Source organism: Meriones unguiculatus, assembly GCF_030254825.1.
Source record: "Meriones unguiculatus strain TT.TT164.6M chromosome 13 unlocalized genomic scaffold, Bangor_MerUng_6.1 Chr13_unordered_Scaffold_41, whole genome shotgun sequence".
NCBI lineage: Eukaryota > Metazoa > Chordata > Mammalia > Rodentia > Muridae > Meriones > Meriones unguiculatus.
Window position 1 is genome coordinate 4,048,970 of NW_026843650.1, and position 22,691 is coordinate 4,071,660.

At 37.7% G+C, this 22,691-nt stretch overlaps 1 pseudogene; it reads right to left on the reverse strand.

The window, feature by feature from the left end:
- Positions 1-439: 439 nt before the first annotated feature.
- Positions 440-17,950, reverse strand: LOC132651247 (zinc finger protein 431-like; annotated as a pseudogene).
- Positions 17,951-22,691: the final 4,741 nt, after the last annotated feature.

Sequence of the window (22,691 nt, forward strand, 5' to 3'; positions counted from 1 at the left end):
GCTGGAGTGTGTTTGTGTATACTTACATGTTTTGTGTATATGTGCTAGTGAGAGTACAACTTATTGCTGTTTATTATCTACATCCCATATGTAAGTTCTTGACATGGAACACAATGAGTCTTTTGGCCAGTGACCACACTGGCCCTTATTTAGCCTGAAATATATATTTACATATCTGCTAGTGTGTGAATTTGCATATACAGCAGCCCAACTATAGAAACATTAGAAAAATCCGTAGCAGTGATATGGACTACTCAGGGATTGAGCTCAAATCATCAGGCTTAGCAATAACTAAATTTACCCACTGAGACAATTCTCTGACATTCACTTGCAGTTTTGAGAAAGTCTTATGAATAAGTCTTTACTCCTAAGAACCAACACGTTCCAAAATGAGACAGGAGTGTATAATTTTCATTTGCAAGTAGCATTTATTATTCAAATCATTTTATATTATTCCATTCTCTGATGACAATATATTCATAATCTGAATAAAGTACAATATTGTACTGATGTAATGTTTCAACTAAATTTTGTGCATGTCAGTGAGCTCAGTGGGAAGACTGTTATGCAAAACTGACAACATAAACTTGAAGATCATATAAGCATGACTAAAATAAACCCCACAAAGTGTCAGACAGTCTTCATATATCTGTCATAGCCTAAGAATGAATAGTCCACTAAACACACAACATGTTTTGAAATAAATCTCATTGCTGTTACATTAACTAGCACCTCTAGATAAATCTCTAAGAAGGCTAGATAAATCTCTAAGAAAGCTAGATAAATCTCTAGGAAGATGATGTGCCATATAGTAAATGTGGGAAAATGCAGAAACATGGAACTTCAAACAACATATACATATATATATACACACACACATACTATTGAGCATTTATTAATTATTGATATCCAAGCAAGGCTTAAAAACAAACATTTTAAATGAATTTGTGAAAACATAAAAAAAAAAAAATACCACACGTTCTCAGAGACCCTTCCTTGAAAACTATGATCACAGACTGCCTGATATAAATAAGCAATGGACCACATAGATGATGGGGATCCCATTCTATACATTGCACAGAAAAATACCTTTCACCAAGTGGAAATGCATTAGAATACGAACAGCCACCACAGAAGGAATATCAGAACAACCTCATAAACTTCTGTGAATGGATTTGCTACACATACAGCAAATTCAATCCCTACTCCAATGTTCAAAATTCAGACCACAATCACAAATGGTGTTCTGCTCCATTACATTTAAGGGAACATGGTAAATAATTTACTTCCTCCAAGGCTATGATAAAAACAGATACAAAAAAGGTTCTTTTCTTGAAAATGGATACATTTATTATGTACAAAGTAATCAACTCCTTTGTACAAATAGGGTTGCTCTCCTATGAATTCTTTTCTACTTCCTGACATCACGATAATATAAGATATTTACAGTACTAGAGACATGGCTTTGCAGTTAAGACAAGTTCATTCCCAGGACCTAGGTAAGGTTTTTGACAACTTTCTAGAATTCCTGGTATGAGAAGATCTGGTCTCAGAAAGACCAGACGATAAGGTCTGGTCTTCATGGAAACTAGAAAGGACAGGCACATCAAAAACACAAAGAGAAACTGTTATCACATAATGGAAATTAAAACTAATTCTTAAATATGTTTACTCATGAATGTTTTACTTATATAAGCATTCATTACTGAACTCAGGTGTTGAGGCAACTACAGGCTTATCTATAAATGTTTTCTTCATCATGAATTCTTTCATGTAACAGAAATCAAACACGTACATTTGAAGTCAGAGAAATGAATCCTTCTCAGTTGGTGGTATCATTTGGGAATGTTTATGAAATGTATCCCTGCTGGAGAAAGTATGTTACCACATAGGTTACATTAATAAGGTTTCTCTCGAGTGTGAGCTCTTTTATGTATTAGGAGATGACTGTTACATGCAAAGCCTTTCCACATTGCTTACATTCATATGGTTTCTCTCCAGTATGTCTTTTTTATGTCATGGGAGATTACTATTATGTCAAAATGCTCTATCACATTGGTTACATTTGTAATGTTTCTCTCCAGTGTGCATTCTTCTATGTAGATGGAGATTATTATGGCATGAGAAGTTTTTCACACGTTGGTTACATTTATAGGGTTTCACTCCAATAAGTGTTCTTGTTCAAGATGACTCTTACATGAAAAGACTTTATTATGAGACTGTTGTAAAAAGGTGATTCCACACGGCTTACATTCATAAGGTTTTTCTCCAGGATGTGTTCTTTTTGTCTTCAGAGACTACTCTGAAATGCATAGACTTTATAGACTACTCTGAAATGCATAGACTTTATCACTTTGGGTACATTCATAAGATTTCTCTCCAGTGTGAATTTTTTTATGTACTACCAGATGACTGTTCTGTGCAAAGGCTTTACGACATTCATTGCATTCATAAGGTTTCTCTCCAGTGTGAGTTCTTTTATGTCTTAGGAGAACACTGTTATATGCAAAGGCTTTACCACATTGGTTACATTCATAAGGTTTCTCTCCAGTGTGAGTTCTTTTATGTCTTAGGAGAACACTGTTACATGCAAAGGCTTTACTACATTCGTTGCATTCATAAGGTTTCTCTCCCGTGTGAGTTCGTTTATGTATTTGGAGACTACTGTTCTGTGCAAATGCTTTATCACATTGGTTACATTCATAGGGTTTTTCTCCAGTGTGAGTTCTGTTATGTACTAGGAGAGTATACCTCTGTGCAAAGGTTTTACCACATTGGATACATTCATAAGGTTTTTCTCCAGTGTGAGTTCCTTTATGTCTTATGAAATCACTGTTACATGCAAAGGCTTTACCACATTGGTTACATTCATAGGGTTTTTCATCAGTGTGATTTCTTTTATGTCTTAAGAGATTACTGTTACATGCAAAGGCTTTATCACATTGGTTACATTCATAACGTTTTTCTCCTGTGTGAGTTCTTTTATGTATTAGGAGTTCAGTGTTAGATGCAAAGGCTTTATCACATTGGTTACAGTCATAAGGTTTTTCTCCAGTGTGAGTTCTTTTATGTCTTAGGAGATGACTGTTCTGCGAAAAGGCTTTACCACATTGGTTACATTGATAACGTTTCTCTCCTGTGTGAACTCTTTTATGTATTAGGAGAACGTAGTTGGATGCAAAGGTTTTACCACACTGGTTACATTCATAGGGTTTCTCTCCAGTGTGAATTCTTTTATGTAGTAGGAGCTTTTGTTTAGATGAAAAGGCTTTAACACACTGGTTACATTTATAAGGTTTTTCACCAGTGTGAGTTCTGTTATGTACTAGGAGAATATACCTGTTTGAAAAGGCTTTACCACACTGGTTACATTCATAGGGTTTCTCTCCCGTGTGAGTTCTGTTATGTAATAGGAGTGTACACCTCTGTGCAAAGGCTTTACCACATTGGTTACATTCATAAGGTTTTTCGCCAGTGTGAGTTCTTTTATGTATTAGGAGACCATTGTTGTATGCAAAGGCTTTACCACACTGGTTACATTTATAGGGTTTCTCGCCCGTGTGAGTTCTGTTATGTAATAGGAGAGTACTCCTCTGTACAAAGGCTTTACCACATTGGTTACATTCATAAGGTTTTTCTCCAGTGTGAGTTCTTTTATGTATTAGGAGACCATTGTTGTATGCAAAGGCTTTACCACACTGGTTACATTCATAGGGTTTTTCTCCATTGTGAGTTCTTCTATGTCTTAGGAGATAAACATTATTTGCCAAGGCTTTACCACATTGGTTACTTTCATAACGTTTCTCCCCAGTGTGAGCTTTTTTATGTATTATAAGAGTACTGTTACCTGCAAAGGCTTTGCCACATTGGTTACATTCATCAGATATCTCTGCTATATGTGTCCTTTTATGTCTTAGGAGATGACTGTTATGTGCAAAAGCGTTACCATATTGGTTTGATTCATAGCGGTCCTCACGAATATGCTTACTTTCATATGTGTGGGGACTCCTGTGATGTGTAAAGACTTCACCATATTGAGTATCTTCAGGGGGTTTGTCTCCACTATGAGTATTTTCATACCTGCAAAGATAATTGATACATATGAAAACTTTACCACATTCATTACACTGATGAATCTAATTGTCCATGTCACTTAATTTTACAATTTGGTGTAAAGATAAATAGGAATTACATCTTAGTTTTCATCATTATTTTCACATTCACGGTTTTCTCCTTCTCTAGGGGTGTTTTGCATATTTGAAAATACCTGTGATGGTGAAAATATTTGTCACCTTGCTCACATTTATACTATTCTTTCTTACTTTATTCTTTAAGGTGTTTTGCCACATATTTGTACAAAACTGCAATACCTCAGAGTTTTAACTCACTGATTGGGTTAATAAATTTCCCTATACTGCACACCATGGTAAATTGGCAAAGTTAACTGTGAGAAACAGAATAATTTATATATTCCTAAAACTACATTTTCTGAAGTGTGATTTTTGTGAAAATTCCTAATGAAGTTGAATAACCAGTTAATTGATGTTGTTGTAATATTATGTGAAAGTGTGTCTGTGTATTGAAATGCTGATTGCTGAGACAGCAGAAAGCTAAGTGCTGAGCAGATTGCATAATTCTCTTTTTATGGTCCATCACCTGCCCTATATTTTGTAAACATTTGTCCTTCCTTACATTGGAAATAATAAAGAGCTGACAACTGATAGTAGGGCACAAAATGGAGGGCAGAACTTCTGAGTGAGAGAGGTTTGCTGGAAAGAAGAAAGCAAATGACAGGCGATTCACCAGCAGGACAGAGGGGTTAAGAGATAGACATGAAGATGAACAAAGAGGTAGTGCTGCCCATGCAGCAGGACACTGTATTAGGTTTATTTGTGTTAGGGAAAAAGAGGTTTCAGAATCCAACCAGTTAAATTGCCTAAGCTTTAAAATATAAAATAGTCTGTGTCATTATTTATACTGCTTGCATCTCTGAATAGTCCATATAAAGCATAATAGGTATCCCCATTTAAATATCTACTCATAATGGGGACTACTATTTATTTTAGTTGTTTTGAGTGGTATATTGTTTCTTTCAATATATCTATGACTTGTATTCATTGTGATATATGATATCCCTATTAAAAGAAGAATAATAAATGACATGGTTTCACGTTGCATTCACACATTTGATTTTTGTTCATTATAGGTATGTGCTACAGGGATTATGGTTTTTCCACAACAACATTCCTGACTCTAAAAATCTGTCCTTCTCACAAAGCTTAGCAACATTATTACAAGTGTATGAGTAACCCCAGCTTTACTATGGACTACTTTAGTATAATGTTTTCTACATACTTTCAGCAACTATTTACTGTGAATACCTTTAGCAATATCTGAGTTGTAGGAAACTAAAGAAATGCAGCTCCACCTCATAGCGCTAACAAGGCTATGATTTAAATGTTGATCTTGCATGAGGTATGGTTTCCTTGCATTCTTAGAGGAGTGCCTTGCAAACACACATCAAATACCTAACATGGAGGTAAATAGTTTAGTAACAAGTTAGTAATCATCAGTAAATATACTTAAAACATTCCATTTACACTGTCCCTTTTCTTTCAAATTTCCAAGACACATTAACATTTTCTCAGAACCATATTCATATCAGCTTACATATGAAAATTACCTTATATGTCTTCTGGAACTCTGACAATGCTTTTCAATATTATGATCTTCCCAACTGTAGCCTAAAATACAATACCAGAAAATGTATGTTTTATTATTGGAAATAAGGCAAAATTTAGGTCATAATCTATGATCAATCAAAGAACCATTCACTTTAGTCTTCCCCATGGGCAAGTGAAATTACAGAAGTACATCAATAATAAATAAAGAGTTCCTCCCTCATTTTAAAAAGTAAAGATTATTCACTCTCATACCTATAGCAGTGAGATTCCTGTAGGTCTCCAGCATCACATCTTGGTAAAGATTCCTCTGGGAAGGATCCAGCAAAGCCCACTCTTCTCGAGTGAAGTTCACATGCACATCATTGTAGGTCAATGCATTCTAAAATATTCACACGTGTACAACAGAAAGCATGAAACGGACAAAGTATACTGGAAATGTATACTTCGTTTACAATATTTTCATTGAATTCTGGCGTTTCTTCTTCTTATTTTCTGATACACAGGTTCTAATGTAATCATGAAATCTTTTTAGGAGGAAACTGAATAGTGAGGTTCACCTCTCTAATTTCTGCATCCTTTCAGGAGGATATAGCCTTGCAAGAGAAATGCCAATTCACAGACATAAAGAGAGAGAGAGAGTAAACACTAACAGTAATGAGCACATATCAGATAAATAGTATGAACAATCCCTAACTAAAATAACAATGGACAAGCTGGGTGTATTTTCTCAAGTCTTTTATTCCAAGAACACTCAGGAGACAGGCCCAGGAGTATTTCATAGAGCTGGATGCTAGCCTGATCTATCCAGTAAGTTCCAGGACAGTCAGGGGTATGTAATAAAAACCTGTATATTCTGTAAAAATTAATCAATCAAATAAAAAACAGAGACACCTCTGTGAACACTACACCAACAGCTCAGACAATAAGATCAACAATTAACAAAGGGACACATGAAGATGAAAATCACCTGGAAGGTAAACAACTCCATCAATAGAACAAATGATAGCATATGGACTGGGAGAGGACCTTCACCAACCCTATCTCTGACTGAAGGATAATATCTAAAATAAAGAATTGAAGAAATTAGACACCAAATAACACAATTAAATCATGGCATAAAGAACTAAACAGACAACCCTCAACAGAGGCAGTGCTAATGGCTGAGACCCACTTAAAGATATGTTCATTGTCCTTAGTCATCAAGGAAATGCAAATCAAAAGAACTCTGCATTTTGAGCTTACATTTGTCAGAATGGCTCAGATCATGAACTCAAGGGATAGCACATGGTGGTGAGGATGTGGAGTAAGGAAAACACACCTTCAGTGCTGGTGAGAATGAAAACTTAAACAACCACTTTGGAAATGCATCTAGACATTTCTCAAAAACTTTACAACAGTCCAACATCAATACCTATATACCTGAAGAGCTATACTACTCTGGGGAATATACCCAAAAGGTGTTCTACCATAACACACGGACACTTGCTCAACTATGTTCATAGCAGATTTATTTGTAATAAACAGAAACTGGAAAAAACCTAGATATCTTCTGTTGAAGAATGGATAAATAAAATGTGATACAGTTATACAACCGAATACCAATTAGCTATTAATAACAAAGACTTCATGCAATCAGCCAGAGAATGGATGGAACTAGGAAAGATTTTTCTGAGTGAGGTAACCCAGACCCTGAAAGACCCACATGGTACCTACTCACTCATAAGTGGAAATTAACCATAAAGTACAGGATAACCATGGAACAATCCACAGACCCAGAGTGTCAAGGAGAGCAAAGGGAGGATGTAGGAAACTCACTCAGAAGAGAAAATAAGATAGGTACCTGAATTAAATGGAGGGAAGGAATAGGGTGGGAAAGGGAGTGAGGAGGAAAATGGGGATGGACATCAAGTTTGGGGAAAGTAGAGGCAAGGAAGGAATGAAGAGAGAGAATAGAAATCAGGGTGGGTGAATTTGGAGGTCATGGGAGGCCCCTGGCAGGATACAGGTGTGGCCCTAGATGAGAAACCACAACAGCATGGGTTACGGACCATGAAGTTACCAAATGAGAAATATAATATGCTCTGTTAAATCTCAAAATTCAACATGTGGATGAAGATCAATTGAAGAACAGATTTGATATGTACAAATACCTACATTTCAGGTCATCAGCCAATAATATAAAAACAAAACAAAATTACAAAGGTAGCACTCTAGATTAAGATTCAGATGAATCTCTATGTCTGAGGCTTGCCTGATTTACATACCTACTTACAGGACACACAAGATGAGAGAAATTTTCTCTTCAAAAACAAAACCAACAAAATTAATAATATAAAACAATAGATCAATAGTCCCTTAGAAAATGGAAGCAGGAATTAAAAGTCTGCCAAACACACACACACACACACACACACACACACACATGCCCTGGGCTAGATGGTTTTAGCATTGAATCATACCCGATTTTCAAACCAGAGTTCATACCAATATTCATCAAAGTATTCCACAAAATACAAACAGAAGGAACATTGCCAAACTCATTGTGATGGCAGTCACCCTGATACACAAACCAAACAAAGTCTCAACAAAGAAAGAAAATTTCAGAGCAATCTCACTCATGAACATAGAAAAAAAACATATTCAATAAAATACTCACAAACCAAATCCAAAAATACATCAAATATATACACGATGAACAAATACGCATCATCTCAGGGATACCAGGATGGTTCAAAATCCATCAGTGTAATCCACCATATAAAAAAACAAACAACAAAATCACATGATCATCTCATTAGATGAGAAAAAGCCTTTCACAATATCCAACACCCCTTTCATGTTAACAGACTTGGAGAAATCAGACATACAAGGAATTGGGCACATACTTAACATAATAAAGGCAGTAAAAGGCAAGCTGAGAACCAGCATGAAATTATTTGGAGAGAAACTTAAATTCCACTAATACGAGGTACAGGACAAGGATGCCTACCCTCTCCATATCTGTTCAATGTACTACTTAAGTCCTAGCCAGAGTAATACCACAACTGAAGGTGATCAAGGAGATACAACTTGGAAAGGAAGAAGTCAAAGTATCACTATTCACACATGATATACTAGTATACATAAAGACCCAAGAAATTCTACCAGAGAATCCCTACAATTGATATATACTTTCGACAAATAGGCTGGGAACACATTTAATGAAAAAGATCTTCTGCTTACAAATGAAAAATGGGCTGAGAATGAAATTTGGGAAACAACACCCTAAACAGTAGCCACAAACAATATGAAATATTTTGTAGTAACTCTAACCAAATGAAAGACCTCTATGACTAGAATTTCAAGTCTTTAAAGAAAGAAACTGAGGAAGATATCAGAAGATGGAAAGATCTCCCAAAATCATGGACATGTAGGGTTAACATAGTAAAACAGCATTCTTAACAAATGCAATCTACAGATTCAGTCCATTTCCCACCAACATTCAAACATAATTCTTTAAAGACCTAGAAAGAGCAAACAAACTTCATATGGAAGTTTGAAGTTTTCATATGGAAAAATAAAACACCCTTTTGAGCAGACCAATCCTGTACAATTAAAATAAGGACATAGAAATAAACCCACACTCCTACTGAAACTTAACTTTCAACAAAGACAAAACCATACAATGGGAAAATAACAGCATCTTCAACAAATAGTTGTGGTCTAACTGGATGTCTGCCTGTAGAAAAATGCAAATAGACCCCTTTGTATCCCCCTGAAGAAACTCAAGTCCAAGTGGATCAAAGACCTTGACATAAAACCAGAGTCTCTAAATCATTTAGAAGACAAGGTAGAGAAAAGTCTGGAACTCATTAACATAGGAGACAATAGAACAAATCAGCACAGGCTCTGAGATCAACAATTAATAAATGGGATCTCAAGAAACTGAAAAGCTTCTGTAAGTCAAAGGACATTATCAAAAGAAAAAATGGCAGCCAACAGATTAGGAAAATAACAACACCAACCCTGCATCAGACAGAGCGGTAAAATCCAAAATATACAAAGAACTTAAGAAATTAAACACCAAGAAATCAACTAATCCAATTAACAAATGGGGTTCAGAGCTAAACTGGGAATTCACCACAGAGGAATCTCGAATGGCTGAGAAGCACTAAAGGAAATCATCAAAGTCCTTAGTCATCAGAGAAACAGAAATCAAAATGACTCCAGGATTCCATCTTACACTCGAATGGCTAAGATCAAAAACTCAAGTGACAACACACGCTGGTGAGGATGTAGTAAAAAGGGAACATTCCTCCACTGCTGATGGAAATGCAAACTTGTACAACTTCTCTGGAAATCAATCAATCTGGTGCATTCTCAGAAAATTGGGACTAGTTCTACCTCCAGACCCAGCTATACCACTCCAGGGAATATATCCAATAGTTGTTCCCTTACATTATATAACAAGGACATTTGTTCTACTGTGTTCATAGCTGTTTATTCATAACAGCTAGAAACTGGAAACAACCTAGGTGTCCCTCAAATCTAGAAGAATGGATAAAGTACTTCTGGTACATTTACACAATGGAATACTAACCAGTTATTAAAAATAAGAAATCATGGAAACTGCAGGCAAATGGATTGAACTAGAAAACATCATCCTGAGTGAGGTAACACAGACACAGATAAAAACACATAGTATGTACACATTTATGAGTGGATATTAGACCTATAATACAGGATAATCATACTACAATCCACAGACCCAAAGAAGCTAAATAACAAGGAGGGTCCACAGGAGGGTGCCAGAATATCACTCAGAACAGAAAACAGAATAGACAGCAGAAGTGGATGAAGAGAGAGAACTGAGCAGAAATTTTTTTTTTCTATCTGTGAAGAATAAGAATAATATACTTTTTATTGCATTTGTATTGAATTTGTGAATAGCTTTCAGTTGAATGGTCATTTTCAAGATTTTATCTTTATCAATCCAGGAACATGGGATGTCTTCTCATTTTCCAGTGTCTTTCTTGATTCCTTAAGGTGTTTGAAGTTCTCATTGTAGGTATATTTTTTCTTTCATCTGTTTATTACTAGATATTTTACTTTCCTTCAGACATTTCTGAATGTATGTTCAAGATCTCCTTTGAATGTTTGATGTTGGTATATACAAAAGTAAATAGATTTGTGTACGCAGATTCTGTATCCTGTCACATAGGTATACTTTTTAATCATTTCAAAAATTTTTCTGATAGAATTTTGGGGAATTTTAATGCATGTTATTACATCATCTGCAAAGAGTGATAGTTTGAATTCTAATTTTCCTATTTATATTTCTTTACTTATCTTTCTTTATTGCTTAAACTAATACTTTGAGCAAAATATTGAAAAGGACTGGGGGTGGTGGACATAGATGACAAACTTCTGACCTGAGTAAACTTGCCTGGACCTTTTCTCCATTAGGGATGATTCTGGATGCAGGTTTCTCACCTATAGCTTTTATTATGTTCAGAGGTGTTGCCTCTAGCCTTACAACTTTTGAAACTTTTATGATAAAGGCATGTTGGATTTTTTTCAAAGATTTTTGTTGTTTTCTGTTTAAAATCTTGAGGTGTTCATGTGATTTTTGTTTATACATCATTTATGTGATTTTTATATTTATTGATGTATGTTGTGCCATATCAGGGATAAGAAATTTGTTCAGAGTGGATAGTAGTTTTGATGTATGTCTGTATTCTCTTTACAAGAATTTCTTTAGAATTGAGTCTATTTTTATTAATTTATTTTTCAATAAATTTGTTTATTCACTTTGTATCCCCACTGTATCCCACTCCATCATCCCCTCCCAATCCTACCCTCCCTCCCTTATGTCCTCCCTTTTCCCACAAGACAACTAATAGCGGAGGTCTTCCTCTGATCCCTAGCTGACCCTAGCCTATCAGCTCTCATCATGACTGGCTGCATTGTCTTCCTGTGTGGCCTGTTAAGACTACAGTCCCATTAGGAGGAGGTGATCAAAGAGCCAGTCACTGAGTTAATGTCAGTCACTATTCCCCTTTCTAGAGAACTAACTTGGAGACTGAGCTGTCATGGGCTACACCTGTGTAGGGGTACTAGGGATTCTAGGTTATCTTCATACATGGTCCTTGGTTGGAGTAGAAGTCTCAGAAAAGACCCATATGCCAAGGTTTCTTGGATCTGTCATTCTCCTTGTGGAGATGTTGTCCCCTCCAGGTCTTCCTACCTCCCCCTTCTTTTGTAAGATTACCTCCTCTGTGCCCAAAGTTTGGCTATTAGTATCAGCACCTGCTTTGATATCCTGTCGGGTATAGTCTTCAGAGGCCCTCTGTGGTAGGGTCCTGTCCTATAGCCTGGTATCTCTCACTTCCAATGTCCATCCCATTTGCCATTCTGAGTGAGGATTGATCATCTAAACAAGGGTCCTCCTTCTTGTTTAGCTTCTTAAGCTGTACACATTTCAGTATGTTTACCATGTAGTATATGTCTAAAATCCACTTATAAGTGAGGATATGCCATGTGTTTCTTTCAGTTTCTAGGATACCTCCCTCAGTCAAGAGGAGTATTTCTAGGTCCCACCATTTGCTTGCAAATTTTGTAATTTTTATAATACCTGAGCAGTATTCCATTGTGTAAATGTAACACAATTTCTGTGTCCATTCTTTAGTTGAGGGTCATCTGGATTGTTTCCAGATTCTGATTATTACAAATAAAGCTACAATAAACATGTTTGAACAAATACCCCTGTTGTATACTTGAGCATGTTTTGGATACATGCCTAGGAGTGCTATAGCTGGATCTTGAATTAAGAGCATTCCTTTTTCTCTGAGAACATGCCAGATTGATATCCAAAGCAGTTGTTCAAGATTACATTCCTGCCAGAAGTGGAGGAGGGTGCCCCTTTTCTCCACATCCTCTCCAGCATGTGCTGTCACTTGAGTTATTTATCTTAGCCATTCTAATGGCTATAAGGTGAAATCTCAGGGTTGTTTTGATTTGCATTTCCCTGATGATTAAGGAAGTTGAACATTGCTTTAAGTGTTTCTCTGCCATTCAATATTCCTCTATTGAGAATTCTGTTTAGCTCCATTCTGTTTACTATATTTTTAATTTGATTATTTTTGTTTAATTTCTTGAGTTCTTTATATATTCTGGATTAGCCCTCTGTCAGCTATCGGGTTGGCGAAGATCCTTTCCTAATCTGTAGGCTGTTCTTTAAGTCTGATGACAGTGTCTTTTGTTTACAAAAACTTTTCAGTGTCATGAGGTCCCATTAATTAATTGTTGCTCTTAGAGCTTGAGCTGTTGGTGTTCTGTTTAGGAAGTACTCTCTTATGCCAATGAGTTCAAGGCTCTTCCATGTATATGTAGGCTTTTTGTTATTTCTGTTGTTATTGAAGTCTAGTTTTAGGCCATGTGGTCTGATAGGATACAAGGGATTATTTCGATCTTCTTGTATCTCTTGAGGCCTTCTTTGTGCCCAATTATATGGTCAATTTTAGAGAAAGTTCCATGAGGTGCTGAAAAGAAGGTAAAAGAAGGTACACGCTTTTGTGTTTGGGTGAAAAGTTCTGTAGACATCTATTAGGTCCATTTGATTTAGGACCTCTGTAATTGTCATTATTTCCCTATTTAGCTTCTGTCTAGATGATCTGTCCCTTGGTGAGAGTAGAGTGTTGAAGTCTCCCAATATTAAAGTGTTGGGATCGATGTGTGGTTTAAGCTTTAATCATATTTCAGTCGCAAATGCAGGTGCTCTTGATTTGGGGGCATAGACGTTCAGGGTTGTAATGTCCTCCTATTGGATTTTTCCTTTGATGAGAATGGATTGCCCTTCCTCATCTTTTTTGATTAATTTTGGTTGAAAGTCTATTTTTATCAAGGATATTGGCCTATGGTTTTCTTTTTGTGTAGTTTTAATGGGTTTGCAAATGACAGCAATGCTGGATTTCTAGAAAGGGTTTTCACAGGCTCCTTCTGTTTCTTTTCCTTTTTTTTCCTTTCTTTTCATGATAGTTTAAGAAGGATTACTGTAGCTCCTTTTTGAATGTCTGGTAGAATTATGGTGTGACTTCATGTTAAGCAGACACACCCAAGTGGAGTAGATGATTAGAAATAATCAAATTCAGAGCTGAAATCAATGTATTAGGTACAAAGAAAACAATTCAAAGAATCAATGAGACTAAGAGCTGGTTCTTTGAGAAAATCAACAAGATAGACAAATCTTTAGCCAAACTAAGTAAAATGCAGAGAAAAACTATCCAAATCAGCAAAATCAGAAATGAAAATGGGAACATAACAACAGACATTGAGGAAATCCAAACAATCATTAGGTCTTAATACAAAAGCCTATATGCCATAAAATTTAAAAAGCTAAATAAAATGGACAATTTTCTTGATAGATTCCATTTACCAAAATTAAATCTAGATCAGGTAAATAAATTGAATAGTCCTATATCTCCCAAGGAAATAGAATCAGTCTTCCGAAAAAAGAAAGCCCAGGGCCAGATAGTTTCAGCGCAGAATTCTGCCAGACGTTCAAAGAAGAGCTAACCCCAATTCTCTTCAAACGAACCCACAAAATAGATACAGAAGGAACATTATCAAACTCATTCTAGGAAACCAGTCACATTGATACCTAATCCACACAAAGATCCAAGAAAAAAGAGAACTTCAGACCTATCTCTCTTATGAATATTGGTGCAAAAATACTCAATAAAATAGTTGCAAACCACATCCAAGAAAACATTAAAGATATCATCCACCATGTCCAGGCTAGAGCAGTAAGAAAACTAAAGGAGATCAAGGGGATACAAGTCAGAAAGGAAGAAGTCAAAGTATCACTATTCACAGGTGTTATGATAGTATACAGGAGTGGACCCACAAATACTACCAGAGAACTCGTACAGTTGATGAACACCTTCAGCAAAATTGCTGGATATAAAATTAACTCAAAAAACATCCGAGGTCTTCCTGTATACAAAAGACAAGTGGGCTGAGAAAGAAATTGGGGCAACAACAACCTTCCAATATTCACAAATAATATAAAGTACATCGGTTTAACTCTTACCAAGAATGGGAAAGATCTGTATGAAAAAAAAAAAAACAAAAACACTTCAAGTCTCTGAAGAAAGAAATTGAAGAATATATGAGAAGATGGAGAGATTTTTCCATGCTTATGGATCAGTAAGAATAACAGCAAAAAATGGTCATCCTACCAAAAAAAAATCTAGAGATTAATGCAATTCTCATCAAAATATCAACACTATTCCTTACAGACCTTGAAAGAACAATTCTCAACATCATGTTAAAAAAAAAACAAAACAGAATAGTTAAAACAACCCAGTATGATAAAGAACTTCTGAAGTTATCTCCATCCCTGATCTAAAGCTATACTATAGAGCAAGAGTAATAATAACGACATAGTACGGGCAGAGAAAAAGCCTTGTGGATCAATGGAATTGAATCAGATATCCAGAAATAAACCCACACACCTACAGACAGGCAGGACTAAGGCCAGAAATTTATAGACTGAACCCCCACGGTATGTCCTTCTCCCTATCAAGCTACTTAAGACCTCCATCCCCCGGTACTACAGCATAGAATCTCTACTTCCCCTCTCAATAGACTACCATATCAGTGTTCTGTCTGAGAGAAAAATCCTGCTTTTGGAAATGCCTGTCTGCTTTCTTTTAAGTCCATGACAACTGCATCAATCCTGATCTAACAGACACTACAACATGCACTGAGGAAAGCAGCAAATCATTGGTTCATATTTTAAAAGTCTTCATTCAACTAAGCATTTAAATGCAAAAAAATCAATGGGTAGACTTCTAGATGTATAAAATCTAACAACATTAAATCAAGATGAAATAAATTATTAAAACAGACACATAACAACCAAGATAGAAATGGTAACTTAAAAATCTCTCAAAAAAAAGAGAAAAGAAAAGCCTAGGTCTAGAGATTCAGCATGAATTCTACAAGAGTCGCAAATAACTCACTACAATACTCCTCAAAGTATTCCATATAAGGGAAAAGGAAGAAACACTTCCATATTTTTGTTAAGACACCAGCAGTATTATCTTGATTAGAAAAAAATCAACTTCTGAAAATTAATAACACAACCTAATATTGTGTTAACTAATTAATAACTCATGTTATAAAGAACTTCTATACAGGTACTCAGTTATCTGTACAAGAGACATACTCACTTACCTAATACATATGACTGGAAGCCATGATTACAGACTATGTTAATATTAATGTCAAATATTACTGATTCCCATAATACTAAATTATATAGTATACAAACATTTACATTTTATCTTTTATTTACCTATCGACTGAATGAAAAGTTCAACTGACTTGTTCAACAATCATCTTGATATCTTATTTGAAGTTAATCTCCAAGGCTTATAAGTATAAGTGAGTCCTATATTATACCTTGTTGGTTTAAAACCCACACATTACACTCATCACTAACACATTGAGATATGACCCAGGCTCATGAGCACTGTCTATGTTCTAAAATTTATTAATGAGACCATGATTTTCATTTCACATTCATCTTACCTTATTAATACTAAATCATCTGCGAAAGCAATTACTTTTCTGTTACTGCTGACTCGAGGACAGGCTATTTATTGTCCACAAAAGGATCTTTTTATGGTCTTTTGTCATAAATATAGACTGTATTTTCGGTGAAATGGTTGCTTGGATATGATGCCCTATATATCTTATGGCATTGGACATATTCCATGAAGTGATAAAAATTTTGGTTCTTAAACTTGATATATTTTTACATTATGTTCAATTGTATCTTACAGGACTTCATCTCACACTAGGAAAACATTTGTTGAAAGACATTCAAATTTAATTTCTTCAAATGAGTGTTTTCAGTACCCAAATCATGTACGGTATATACACATACACTTTGACAGAAACTTTTTCCATTTTAATTTGTACTTGCAACTATAAAATGAAAATGTTTTATTGGTTTGAGGATAGTGAATTACTTACCAATAATATAAGATCCCGGTGCTTCCCTTGCTTATGAGTGAGGCTTACCTGGCATGGAAGAAGCCAGTCCATGTTTCTGTCTTCTTTAGGTCCCATTTCAATTTTGCTCAACAGCGTTTTATGGAGGGCATGGGACACTGCATACACTGCATTCCGTATGGAATAGCTGGGCTCAAAAACAGTCACCACATCATTTTCTTCTGGTTTAATCTCTATAGAAATTGGGTATGGGTCATGATTTTCACATAGCAAAACAGGAGATGAGCAATCAAACCTGTCAATCCAGAATTAATGGAAGTAAAAAATCTCCTGGGTACTGGGAGGCTGTAGAAGACTAGATATAGCTCATTAAGCCAGGGATAGCTATTGTTTTTGAATATGAGAAGCTTCCTCTGAAAAAGTTCATCAAGTCATTCCTATTTGATAGGGACTCAAAATAAAATGTGTTGGTTTGCCATGTTCTACACCTTCCTTCTGGTTGAAAATAATTTATTTACCATGCGGAAAAACTTCAGTTACTTATGTGAGTACAGAATATCTGCACTTTTACCTATGTATGTTGGTTCAAACTCAGGAATTCAACACCAAATAGTACCCAAGTTTCAATTAGCTGATTGTTTTTCTGCAAAGCCACACAGATTTCTTTCGTTCTTTCCTTCCTTTTCTTTCTTCTCTCTCTCCTTCCTTCCCTCTTCTTCCTCCTCCATCTCTTTTTTCTCTTTGCCCATATGTATATGCCCTCAGCCCAGCAGAGGTGGGCAGATCCTTCTGTACTGAGTCCCCAGCACCCTAACAACAGCCCAGTGCACCTTACCTACTCAACAGCCCCCTAAAAATTATTTATAGGATCTTTCCTGCTCGTGCACCCGCAGGCCAGCAGAGGGCGCCAAAACAACCAATACAAGGTCGTGCACAGCCTCACCCCGGGCGGGGTGCACCCATCTCCCCCAGGAAGCTTGCAGGCCTGGAGGGAGCAGAGGACTGTGCGTCTTCTCATCCCGCCAACCCTCTGCCTGAAGTTCTGCCCTCCGCACCACCAGCTGGGGGACTCCAGGCGGACGGATGGAAGGCGAGGAGCGGACAGAGGAGGGAAGCGGGGAACCCCAAAATCCCTCCTTCTCCCCTTCCTCCCCGCACCCACCCCACGTGTGAGCAGGACTATGATTTCATAACTGCTTGGGATAAGAAGATTGCTGACCTGGAAAAACCGTTCCGGGTAGCAGCACGTCTCTGACGGAAGTCCCGCCCCTTAGGGCTTCGCTTCCAGATCCGCCCCGCAGAGAGTCGAGACTTCCGGGCTCGGAGGCACCAAGGCCGCCCCACCATCTCCCTGGCCCCTGCCACGGGGATGTAAACACAAACCTTCTAGTCACAGACATACCTTTATCCCTTCGTTTCTCACTTCAGAGCTCTTGCTGGTCACGGAAGTCCCAAGAGTCCCAAGAGGAATCGCGGCTTAGATTTACCGGCGCGAAAACTACAAACATGGCTTCGGAGCAGGGACTTCTGGGATTGTATGCTAGAACTACAAAAATGGCGTCCAGGCGGCGCCATGCATACTGGGATTGTTTGTAGTCACAAACCTGCGTCTCTCCCTCTCTGTTGCCTGGACCGTGGCCCCAGAGTCGCCTACAAATCCCAGAATCCGCTGCGTGCCGTTGCCAGCATCATTTGAATGTGTTCCTTAGGATTACCACCATTTGGCTTGGCGAGGAGCGTGGAAGTAGGCGAGGGAAACCTCTTTGTCCTCAGACCCCACACAGCCTTTCCCCTGCTCTCCGTGTCTGTAAATCTCTCTGCCACGCCATACCGTCATAGGGAGCAGGAGCTTTGTGACGTCATTGCCCCGCCCCTTGTCCACGAAGTCAACACACTTAAGCTGCTCCTGCTACTACAGTAAAAAGTCCTGTCCCTGGTAGCTTGTCCTTGGGTCTCTGCACCTTTGATTATGTCCCTGGGAGTCAGACACAGACAATAATTTTTTTTTTTTTTTTTTACATGAATACCACTCTGCCTTCTTTTGGAGGGGGACTTTTTTTAAATTTCTTTATTAATTACACTATTCATTTTGTATCCCCCATGTAGCTCTCTCCGCCCTCCCTTCCCAATTCCTCCCTTCCTCTCCCCTTCTCCACGCATGCCCCTCCCCAAGTCCACTGATAAGGGAGGTCTTCTTTTCCTTCCTTCTGATCCTAGTCTATTAGGTCTCATCAGGAGTGGCTGCATTGTCTCCCTCTGTGGCTTCTCCTTTCAAAATGGAGTCACCCAAGCTAACTTAAACTCTTCAATCACATAAGTAGAAAAGTAACTAAGATACCATGCACACATGATATATACCCAAAGTTAAAACGTAAGATTTTGCTGGAGACATAAATGTATTCTACTGCCAATCTGTGACTAGTGTTTCCCTTCTGTATCGCTTGTTTTGACTGGAGTATGTTTTCACAAACTCCACAGGAAAATGAGTGTCACAAATTACAGGCTAAAAATCGGGACTGGAGGGATAGCTCAGCAGTTAAGAGGACTTCTTGCCCTGCCAGTGAATTGAATTTAGCTTCCAGCATTCATATTGGGCTACTCCCAATGGTCTGTAACACCAGATTCAAGTGATCTGACACCCTCTTCTGGCCTCCGTGAGGACCCACATTCCTCTGTAAACACACACACACACACACACACACAGAGAGAGAGAGAGAGAGAGAGAGAGAGAGAGAGAGAGAGAGAGAGAGAGAGAGAGAGGAAAGTGAGAGGGGGAAAGGATAGGGTTTTTTTTTTTGTGTGTGTGTGTGTATGTGTGTGTGTGACAGGATCTCCCATCTGTATTGTCTTTTAAAATCACATATAAACTAAAATGACCTTGATCCAATCATCTTGCCTCTAACTCCTGGGTGCTTGGATTCCAGGGGTGCAGCACCACACCTCAGTTTAAGCATTGGTGAAGATGGGACTCAGATTTTCTTGTGGTTGCTAAGCATTTGGTCAACAGAGGGATCCTGAGACCATAGGTACCATTTCTCTGTAAAACAACTTAAGTCTTTTCAAGGGAGAAAACTAGTTCAAGCTCAAGGCCTGTGCTCTAGGCCAGGCACATGGTCTCACTGTGGGAGATGGAAATGAGGTTTACAACAGGTGTTAGTTAGCTTTTTAAAATGAGGTTTTCGGTATTACACATCAGTGCCTGTGATTATGTGGAAGTGTTCCATCTCTTTGGATAAGCTGCTGTATTAAGATCAGTGGTGTGGGATTGCAGAAAAATCACAGGCCTGGCCAGGCTCAGGTCCAGCAAGCCAGGAGGCAGATACAGTAAGGTGCAGGCCTCTTGGACTGAAAGGCAGGTCTCAGCCCAGTAGGTGCTTCACCTGAGGTCAGGAGAGTTTGTGGATATACTGCACTATCCAGCCACCAGAGCTGGCGGCCAAGCCCTGGGAATTCAATGGCAAATCTCCAGAGAGGAGGGGAGTACTCCATCCCCCCAGGATAAATGACTGACAAATTTCAAGTAGCCATGGTGGAAAGCTGATTATATCATGAAACACAATTTTGTCATTTTGTCCTGTGATATCAAGGATTTATAAACCTTGGGCCATGAGAGGGGCTTAAAGGGTGCATGTGTTTGATTGCCTAGGAATAGAGATACTAGGGATAGTTGATTTACATATTGTGGTACAGTACCTCATTTGCATGTAGTATCACAGTACTATTACAAGGAGAATATGTTAATTAATGATGCTATTCATGGGGGAACATCTCCAGGTAAGATCTCCTTAGGATAGGGTGGAGTATTTTCAGGAATCCACAGGTGCTTGCTGAACAGGTTTCTTATCAGGAAAAGGACAGGCCTGTAATCTTCACTTAAGGCTATGTGATGCTCCTTATAGGATCTGAGGTTCCCCAGATCAGGCAAAGAGAGAATCCCACTGAGAAAGTGAGTCCACTGTTACACACCAAGCTCAGAGGCTATCTGGAATTGTCATACTACAAAATTATATTCAGAGTTCCCCAACTGAGGTTCTGCAACAACTCCTCAGTATCAACAGTTTGTTTAACAGTGCTCCTTATGCATTACCAGCCTGTCTGTTGGCTGTTCTGTGATGATGAGAATCAAGGCCAGGGCCTTCTGCCCCGGCAGGTCCTCTAGCAATCACCAACATCATTTTGTTTCCATTATCAATGACAACATCTTATATACTAATGGTTTTGCATTTCTGTGAAGATTTTTAAATTGTGCAAACATATATTTTAAATATATTATGTCATAAAAGAAATCATGCCTTGTCAACACCAAGAAACACTTAAGAGCAGTCAAGGTCAGTATGTAAACTGTTACAAGACTGAAGGACACACTGGCTGCCTGAGTCAACAATCCTTAGAAACTTCTCTAGGTTGTAGAATTCAGTCAAAAATAGTTACAAGAATCAGGTGATAGTGTCTGTAGTGAAGGAAAAGGAAAGTAAGAATGTCCAGATGAAAGAACACAGAAAATCGGAGAAAATTCACTCTTGCCATTGTTACACAACTAGGGTCTTATACAACAGGGTCTGACAAAACTTATGTACCTAAAATAAATCAATTTTAATTTCTAAAGAAAAAAATAACATATAGAAGAAGAAAACTTTAGGAAATTACATGTGCGTGTGTATTGTCACTATTTTCATTATCTTATCCTCTAGGATGCCAGAAGATTACATTTGATATCCTGGACTTGGAAACATACACTTCTGAGCCCTTGATGTAAGTGCTAGGAATTAAAATTGGCGTCAAAATGGAGTAGTACCACTAACTCTCTAGTTCCCAATGATGTCATTATAATGCAGAGGGTGAAGATGCTGCATTACCCCTTCTTTCTCCTAGCACTTAAAGGTGATGAAGACTCTGATAAATGGCTGCTGGATTTCTCTCCCTTTGTGAATGGACTTCCCATATTCTTATTGTCATTGTTACCACAGTTCTCTTGATATGAGTAAATGTAACAAAAGGCTTTGTTGAAACCAGTCAGATTATATTAGAAAAATATTCATTATTTGAGATATAGCCTAACTTTTTGGAATCAATCAGAGACAGGATATGTCTACATAGCCACGGCTGTTTCAGAACGCAATCTGTGGATCTCGGCATGGTGGCACACACTTGTAATTCCAGAACTCAGGGAAGAAGAGGTAAGCAGATCTCTGTGACTTTAAGGACAGCCTGGTCTAGAAAGTGAGTCCAACATATCCAAGGATACACAAGCAAATTTTCTCTCAAAAACAAACTCCAGATACACCTGCCTCTGCCTCCTTCAGCAAATCCTACTGGCCTGCACCACCAGAACTGGAACTTGAAAGAAAAATTCTCAACTTCATATGAAAAAACAAATAAACTCAGAATTGCCAAAATGATCCTATACACCAACCTATTGTCTGGAGGTATCTCCATCCCTGATCTCAACCTGTACTACAGAGCAATAGTAATAAAAACCACATGGTACTAGCATGGAAACAGAATGGTGGCTCAATGGACTCAAATTAAAGATCAAGAAATAAACCCATACACCTACAGTTACTTGATTTTTGACAAACCAGCCAAAACCACATAACGGAAAAAAGACAGCATCTTCAACAAATGGTGCTGGTCTAACTGGATGTCTACATGTAGAACAATGCAAATACATTCATATTTAGCGCCCTACACAAAACTAAAGTCCAAGTGGATCAAAGACCTCAATATAAAACCAGACACACTAAATTGGCTAGAAGAAAAAGTGGGGAAGAGCCTTGTCCTCATTGGCACAGGAGACAACTTCCTGAACAGAACACCAACAGCACAGGCTCTAAGAACAACAATTAATAAATGAGATCTCATGAAACTGAAAAGCTTCTCTAAAGCAAAGGACACTGTCGTTAGAAGAAAAGGATAGCCTACACACTGGGAAAAGATCTTCACCAACCCTGTATCTCATAGAGGACTAATATCCAGAATATATTAAGAACTGAAGAAGTTAAAAAG